At 33.3% G+C, this 6782-nt stretch overlaps 1 long non-coding RNA gene across 1 annotated transcript; it reads right to left on the reverse strand.

The window, feature by feature from the left end:
- Positions 1-3860: 3860 nt before the first annotated feature.
- LOC134245380 (uncharacterized) lies at positions 3861-5429 on the reverse strand. Its single transcript, XR_009987408.1, has 2 exons — positions 4895-5429; positions 3861-4331 (listed from the first exon to the last, which is right to left on the reverse strand). It is a non-coding gene; the product is annotated as an uncharacterized LOC134245380 (long non-coding RNA).
- Between the last annotated feature and the right edge of the window lie 1353 nt (positions 5430-6782).

Below are 6782 nucleotides of genomic sequence, written 5' to 3' on the forward strand. Positions count from 1 at the left end.
CACACTGACTTTATTACCGCTGAGTCAGATTATTTTCGTTATCTTGTTTTACACAACATAAAAACCAGTTACCTGATTTATTCATATATATACTCGATTCTCATTATATCGCGGGTTTCATTGTATCGTGGTATATTGCATACATAATTGGATACATAGCCTACATTCTTTTTGTTGATGGATAATCCGTATGTTGTTCGAATGTTTACTTTTTTGAAGATTAATCAGTATGGAGCATCTGTTTGAAAAAAAAATATTCATATAAAACGTAATTTTACAGATTTCCAGTCCCGTTTTTATTATATTTAGACCAGTAAATTTATAACCTATTAAAATTATAATAAAGTTCCATCTTTTAATATCAATTCTCTGTAATTATCAAACAATGTCAATAATGCTTGGCCACGCTACATTTTCAATTTCTATGAAACTTTTTGTGTGTACTCACATTGTCACATCATTAATGGTTTTATATTTTTTTATTTCAAAAAATGTCTCGTTGCCATGGTAACGGCACCTATTGTTTCCCCTGTAAATTCTTCCTAAAATTTGACCAAAAAACGTGATTTTGTAGGTTTTACTGAATAAAAATGTGCTTAAAAGAAACAAGAGAATGGGGAAATCTACTTTTGTTTCAAAACTACCATTATTCCTCTCTAGTATAACAGCATAATTTTTTAAAAACTGTAATTCTACATAATGGCTTAACAACGCTTAGCTTTGGGGATTTTGGCATTTTGCCAAATTGAGAAAATTACCATTTTAGACCCTTTTTCAAAGCGATTTTTTAATACTTTGCACACTGATTTGAAATTCAGGAAACCGTGCATTGTATAGATGGTACATAAGTTAGTTTAAACACATTAAAATATTTATGGGACACTTTAACATTTTTTTTAAAAAAACTGATGAAAAACTACCCAAAATCTGCAAAATTTCTGTACTTCAAGGAACATATGCACATTTCATCAAGTTCATATAGAAAAGAAATGTTCCTTTCTACCTATTTTGATGTCATTTACAATAAAATTAGTCCATATCTAGGAGAAGAGTCATGTAAAAATATTCACAATCCATTTCAAAGAGCATTAATACATGTAAATATGTTCTTAGATAGGAGAACTGTGAACACCTGCACAAAATGCCCCCCCCCCCCTTTCCGTAAAATTGACAATTTTGAAGTACATGTAGACTAACCAGGGCATGTTTCAAGTTTCCTGAAACTATCCCCTTAGATTGAAACTAATATGAAATAAAATTTTCCCTATCCATTCTCTATTACTATGGAAACAGGAATGCAAGATTTGTTACCATGGAGACAGGAATACCATATTTTTAACCAAAATGGCTGCGTTTAACGTAACAATGTTCCCAAAACTACACTTATTTACTCTTTTATAAAACCTGTGTAATGAGTTAAATGTGAATGTGAACTAATTTTTTTGGCATCTTAAATTTGCATCTTTATGATGTTGCTAAAATATAATGCATTTTGTAATGCTATGTCAAATGATTGCAAAACCTTGTGGCTTTTACTTTTTTAAGATTTGGTCAAACTTGAAAAATTCTGAAATGAAACTAAAACAAGCAGGACATTCATAATATTTTACTCATTTCAACTTGTTACTTTGTATAATTTTTTTATTTAATTCATGGGCAACTGCAAACCACAGATACTTTGAATGAAGTCAAAAATTTACCCCCCCCCCTTCTGATTTTTTCTTTTAAAACTTATGAAACACGACTTTAAACTTGAGAAAAATTACATTGGTTTAAAAAAAAATCCACATCCTCTTGGGTAAGTTATCTTGGATTTAAACATAACTAGAACTGTCCAAACGGGACAAAATACCCCCCGCTGGGTTTTTCAGAAGTAAGTTTTTCTATAATAAAGATATGTATCACACATGAATTATGAAATTTTTCTTCTCGTGATCTTAAACTTCTCCAAATGACCTTGGGTCAAGGTCCTGACACACCATAACGTCATAGGCAATCTCTGTGTGAAATGAGAACCTACCAAGTTTTATCCATAAGAAAGATAAAGACCGGACACGAATTATAAAATTTTTCTTCCAGTGACCTTGAAGTTCCCCAAATGACCTTGGGTCAAGGTCATGACACACCCTTGGGTCATGGGCAATCTCTGTGTGAAATGAGAACCTACCAAGTTTATCCATAAACAAGAGGCCCAGGGGCCACATCGCTCACCTGAGCAATTGGCTAGGAAAAAGCACATATCAGATCAGAACTGAAAGTTTACTGGAGGTTGGGGGGGGGGGGGGGGGGCTTGAACTTCAACTCTCCAGGGGGTCTTGATTTGAACAAACTTGAATCTACACTACATGAGGATGATTCCACATGAGTTTCATCTTTCCTGGCCCAGTGGTTCTTGAGAAGAAAGTTTTTAAAGATTTTTCCTATATATTCCTATGTAAAACTTTGATCGGCCATTTTGGCCCCACCCTACCCCCGGGGGTCATGATTTGAACAAACTTGAATCTACACTACATGAGGATGATTCTACATGAGTTTCATCTTTCCTGGCCCAGTGGTTCTTGAGAAGAAGATTTTTAAAGATTTTTCCTATATATTCCTATGTAAAACTTTGATCGGCCATTTTGGCCCCACCCTACCTCCGGGGGTCATGATTTGAACAAACTTGAATCTACACTACCTGAGGATGATTCCACATGAGTTTCATCCTTCCTGACCCAGTGGTTCTTGAGAAGAAGATTTTTAAAGAATTTTCCTATATATTCCTATGTAAAACTTTGATCAGCCATTTTGGCCCCACCCTAACCCCAGGGGTCATGATTTGAACAAACTTGAATCTACACTACATGAGGATGATTCCACATGAGTTTCATCTTTCCTGGCCCAGTGGTTCTTGAGAAGAAGATTTTTAAAGATTTTTCCTATATATTCCTATGTAAAACTTTGATCAGCCATTTTGGCCCCACCCTAACCCCAGGGGTCATGATTTGAACAAACTTGAATCTAAACTACCTGAAGATGATTCCACATGAGTTTCATCTTTCCTGGCCCAGTGGTTCTTGAGAAGAAGATTTTTTTAATAATGCCATTATTTTTTCTCTAATTCATGATTATCTCCCCTTGGAAAAGGGCGTGGCCGTTCATTTGAACAAACTTGAATCCCCTTCACCCCAGGATACTTTGTAGCAAGTTTGGTTGAAATTGGCCCAGTGGTTCTTGAGAAGAAGATGAAAATATGAAAAGTTTACAACGACAACGCCGACAACGACAACGACAACGACGACAACGACAGACAACGGACAAATTTTGATCAGAAAAGCTCACTTGAGCCTTTGGCTCAGGTGAGCTAAAAAGATATGGACCGGACACGAATTATGAAATTTTTCTTCCAGTTACCTTGAAGTTCCCCAAATGACCTTGGGTAAAGGTCATGACACACCCTTAGGTCATGGGTAATCTTTGTGTGGAGTAGTAGATTCTAATGTCCCTCCGTAAGAAAGACATGGACCAGACATATTTGCACAGACAGACAGACAGACGGACAGTTAGACAGACGGACAAGGTGATTCCTATATACCCCCCCCCCCAAACTTCGTTTGCGGGGGGTATAAATATCCAACAATGGAAAACTTTAAACATAGTGTTTGGCATATAATTAACAATTAGGTTTGCAATGGATCTTTTGTATTCTGTAAAGTCAGTTGAAACAATGCCCCCCCAAGAGACACTGTCCCCTACACGTATCATTTTAAGGAAGTTCTTCCTTTCATTTTACTAGGTTCCTGCCAACATCTCATCACACCAACTATATCAATCTCCTTTTCTTTTTTTTCATATCTAAATATAAATTCTGAAAACAAGAGAACTTTTCGCTTTTTTTATTTTTTATATATGCAACATTTAGAGTACATGTATTCTAAACTACAGTACATATCATTAGATTTACGTGACAAATTCTACTGTTTCTGCTGCTCTGAAAATCTAGTCTCTGATTTTTCAATTTTAGAGTTTTTGTTGGTCAGGCATGTACCAGTAATGACCTACATTGACATACGCAAGTAACACTGATAATTAGTTAATGAGAATTATGCTGAGTTGAGGTTTTTTGGCAAGGTACAGGATAAAGCTTGATAAGTTCTAAAACATATTGTTATACAGCATAAGATTTGAGGATGCCATCACATAATATGATAAACATGTTCCTATTATATTTGAACTTTGACATCTCAAACACTGATATCTTGAAGACAGTGGGTACAAGTATGTTGGAATAGGTTGGAATTCAGCTTTCACTTGCCTGGTTTCAAACCTAAAATATGGCATCCCTTCTCAACCTGCAATGGTAAATAATTCCTGAAATTTCCAATATACACTGATTTCAAGCTAATTAAATGTGTATGTAATCCTTTAGAAAGTTGTTTTCTTTATTCTAGTATAATGATTCTTCTGTTACTGGACAGGTATTAAATTTTGTTTAAAAAAAAAGAAATAAGCAAGATTAAAATTAAGATATAAAACTGAAATATTTTTTAACAATTTAAGGACAGATGATACAAACAAACTTTTGTCAAAGAATTTGAAAATAACAACTGGAGTCATGTTTAAATCAGTAAAACTAATAACTTTCTTCAAGTACTTTTTAATTTTTAATTCATATTTGCATAAAAATGGAATTTGAAGTGAAAAATATTTGTATAGATTAATAAGGATAGTTTCAAGAGGGCAGACTTTTGAACATCACACAGAAGGTTTACAATTTCTTAATATTTTAGAAATTTATTAATAGCATCATTAATTTGCAATTAAATTATGCCAAAACATATATACCAATCCAGGCATCCATTTTTTGTTTGTATCATCTGTCCTTAATTTACTTTCATATTTTAAGAATGGTTACCTTGAAAAGAACAAAATCTAGGCTGTCCACTTTCTTGCAGAATGCACTTGAACTTCAGTCATGGCCTATTTGGTCCTGTTTTGGTTTACTGGTCTTACTTTTTCTTTTAATATATTCATCTTATATGGTAAATCCTTTGATGAAAAAATGATGAAAATAATTATTTTCCTAGGAACATGATCAAAAGGAAAATTCATTTCATTCATAAACAGACATGTTCATGTGTGTGATCATCTTACCAGTAGTGAATATTTGCCTGAGTATCAAATAATTTGTTTAGAATATTATAAAACATGGTCAGTGTGTATAAAACAAATATCATTATAAATCAGAGGTGAACATTCTACATGTACATGTATATACTGTAGACGTACTTTTTTTCACGGGGTCATAATCCCGTGGAATCTCAATTTCTGTTTAATCCACCGGTAGAAAATTACGCGGATTTCTTAGACTGTCACTATATGCCTTACATTTAAATTAAGTACGCTTGGACAAATTTCCGCGGAAAATTTGTGACCGCGTACATAGCATAGCATAAAATAATACCACGCGGAAAAAAGTACTTCTACAGCAGTTTTATTATACCCTCCGCTTGAAAAGTGGTAGGGTATACTGTAATCGGTATGTCCGTCTAGCTGTACGTCCATATGTCTGTACATCCGTCTGTCTGTTACGCTTTAGGGTACCCATCTCTTAATAATCTGCAACTCCTCTTATACCACTGCAATGAGTGAAATTTAATGAACCTTTCACAGAATCTTTATTACATATTGGCATTGTGCACCTCCTATTTTACTTTTTGATTCGACACATATTTTGGGTTTCCCAGCCACAGTAAAACATGGATTTGTCATCAGTTATAACCATATGGGAGGGAGGGGGTATCATTTAGTGAGCAATGAGCTTATTGCTCACAGTACCTCTAGTTAAATTTTGTTTTAACACTAATACATATATACAAGTGTACATATATATTTTTTAATGTTTGCTATTTGAAGAGATCATTATTATTCACACAAAATTGAACTATAGATTATACAGTACTTGTACTTCACAGGCGAATAAGAGTCTATATAAACAAAAATAACTCAATATTTTCAGTGCATTCGTAATCTAGATCTATTTTGTCAATTTATATAGTACAGTTTTGGATATATATATAATAAATTTAAAGTTTAAAAGATAGAAGCTATTAAATAAAACAATGACATCAAAACAAACATGCTGTTTTCCTATTTTCTGCTTATGAACATCACATGACCATATTTTGCTGATATATAGAATACTATTTAAAAAAACTTAGCTACTTTATGCTTGTGCTCACACATTATAAACGTTTGATGCACTTTTTTTATAGAAACAAACTTGCACTGGTTAAATATTTCTGTAAAATATGTGCCTAATGCCAATAAAGAATTGAAATAATAGGATAAACAATGAATGAAAACTGACAGAAGTAGAAATTTATATTATAAAGATAAATAATGTTCACTTAAAAGTCTCTCTCAGCACATCATAAAAAGTAAACCTACTGAATGACACAGATTTTATACAATCTCTATATATAGAGATTTATATTTCGGGGAAGGGGAGGGGGTTTCAGCTGTATCACCAAGTGATGTTTATATGCTTCAAATTCATTTTTATTAATAAAAATAATTAATCCATTGGTCAGAAAGTCAAACTGTTTAAAGGAATAGTTCGCTTGATTTGATAAGGACCACTGACCACTACCGGTAAAACAACTGTGTATTGTAAGGCAAATATGCATTTGTTAATCTTGATATTTTTGTAATGCTCAGTATATACATGAATTTACCTTCTGTCTTCATTGTTTAAGATGTCTAGCCTTCTTTTCTTCTTCCATACTGTAAACTGTAAAACT

Source organism: Saccostrea cucullata, unplaced genomic scaffold, assembly GCF_032062105.1.
Source record: "Saccostrea cucullata isolate Sc308-1 unplaced genomic scaffold, CSIRO_AGI_Scuc_v1 ctg21125, whole genome shotgun sequence".
In the NCBI taxonomy this organism is placed as follows: domain Eukaryota; kingdom Metazoa; phylum Mollusca; class Bivalvia; order Ostreida; family Ostreidae; genus Saccostrea; species Saccostrea cuccullata.